Source organism: Poecilia reticulata, unplaced genomic scaffold, assembly GCF_000633615.1.
Source record: "Poecilia reticulata strain Guanapo unplaced genomic scaffold, Guppy_female_1.0+MT scaffold_232, whole genome shotgun sequence".
In the NCBI taxonomy this organism is placed as follows: Eukaryota; Metazoa; Chordata; class Actinopteri; order Cyprinodontiformes; family Poeciliidae; genus Poecilia; species Poecilia reticulata.
The window spans coordinates 230,417-232,409 of NW_007615026.1; the positions used below are offsets into that span (position 1 = coordinate 230,417).

A 1,993-nucleotide genomic window follows, 5' to 3' on the forward strand; every position below is an offset into this window, starting at 1 on the left:
AGATGTTCTTTCTGCTGACGCAGGTTTGGCCTCATGAAGCCCCGCCCCTAAAGGAGGAAGCCCCGCCCCTGAAGGAGGAAGCCCCGCCCCCTCTGATTGTCTGAGGAGTCGTCAGGAATCCGTGGCATCCCTCCTCCCTCCTCCCTCCTCCCTCCTCCCAGAGAAGCAGATAAAGGAGCGGCGGTGAGTCGCTCAGTCGCTCAGCCTCGCCAGGAGAACGACGTTCTGCCGACAGAAGCCTCACCTGCTCAGGTAAGACGCTCCGCTCTGATCAGTGTCTGTTTGTTCCTCCCTGACCTTTGAACTCTGCGTGGAGGGAAGCGCTGCAGTGAAGCCAGGATCGGAGGCGCCTCGCCCTGAGATGCAAACATTCCTCCAGGATGACCTTTGACCTCACTGTTGGTTTAAGGCAGGGGTGTCCAAAGTGCGGTCTGGGGGCCATTTGCGGCCCCCGGACTGATTGTGTGCGGCCCCTGACTTCAGTTCAAGAAAGATACAGATTTGGCAGATGGAGACTTTGTTTAGGACAAAACAGATTCATTGTTAACTTTTACTGGGAACTAAAACAGAAACTTTGACCTCAATCCTGATTCTGTTCACCAGAATCGATTCAAGTCTGTTTGAATCTTTTCTAACTGATTCAGAGAAAATTCACACAATAAGAAACATTTTCAGAATCTTTTCAAAGTTCAGGATCGTTTCCCTTCAACGGATCTGGAAAAATCCTGAAGTTTAGTGAGTTTGTTTTATTGTGAGAAACATTTTCTGTGGCTCCAGTTTTGATTTGGGAATCAGCTGTTTTTTAACAAACCGCCGCGCCGCGCCGCGCTGCATCACCTGCTGCTTCACCTGCTGCTTCACCTGCTGCTTCACCTGCTGCTCAGGTGGGTCCAGGTCTACACGCTGTGACCCGTTGGGTCAGGATGATCAAAACCTTTAGAAATCCACTTTGGCCACCAACCTGCTGCTGCCAGAACCAGAACCAGAACCAGAGTTGTGGGTTCGATTCCGGCCGCTTGGCGCTCAGGAAGTTCGGTCCATCAGAACCAGAACCAGAACCAGCTGGTCCTGGTGTGGACATTAAACTCGGTGCGTTTTAACATCAGCTTCATGTTTTCTGTCACATTTCCATGGAGACATCTTGGTCACTGAGGTTTGGACTTTGACTAGGCCGACTCCTCCATTTTAGCTGTTTGTAGATCTGCTGCTGGTTCTGGACGGTGATGGACCTATAGATGACCTTTGACCCTAACAGACACTGCTGCTGTCCGTCTTGTGGGCATTGTGATGATGATGATGATGATGATGATGGTCTGCAGAGGAAGAGTCAAGATGTTCGCTTTACGATACGAAGAGAAAGCAGCTGCTGCTGGGTAACGGCAACACGGTGACCTCATGGTGACCCCATGGTGACCTCACGGTGACCTCATGGTGACCTCATGGTGACCTCTCAGTGACCTCTCCTGACCTCCCGTCATCCAAACCTGCAGATGGTTTTAATCGAAGCAGAAACAGAAAAATTTTCTCCTGTTTTTGTTTTTTGTCAAAATTAAAATGTTGGTTTTATTTTGAGGTTCGTTTCAGGATCAGCCTGGATTTAACCCAGACTTTGACTAGGCCACTCCTGAACTTTCACTTTGTTGTCTCTGAGGCTTTTTCTGTTTCTGGCTGTGAATCATGACCTCTGACCTTAGTGAGGACGGTTGTTCTGGTTCTGGTGGGTCAATCAATATCAATCAATCAATCAATCAATCAATCAATCAATCAAGGTGTTTTACATAATTAAAGAAAATAAAAACATGTGACATTAAATAAACAGCAATAAAGAGAAAGATTAAAAAAAAGATTGTTAAAGATAAAAACATAATTTTGTTATGAAATGTAAACGCCGGACTGCGCCGTCCGTTTAACCCTTTATTATCCAGGTATTATCCAGGTGTTATCCAGGTTTTATCCAGGTGTTATCCAGGTGTTATCCAGGTGTTATCCAGGT

The 1,993-nt window shown here is 47.3% G+C and overlaps 1 protein-coding gene across 1 annotated transcript in view; it reads left to right on the forward strand.

Moving 5' to 3' along the window:
• Nucleotides 1-146: 146 nt before the first annotated feature.
• Nucleotides 147-1,993, forward strand: part of eppk1 (epiplakin 1) — a gene marked incomplete at its 3' end in the record, with an annotated part of 16,600 nt that continues 14,753 nt past the window's right edge. The window contains exon 1 of the mRNA XM_008402452.2: nucleotides 147-252. The remainder of the gene's footprint in view (nucleotides 253-1,993) is intronic.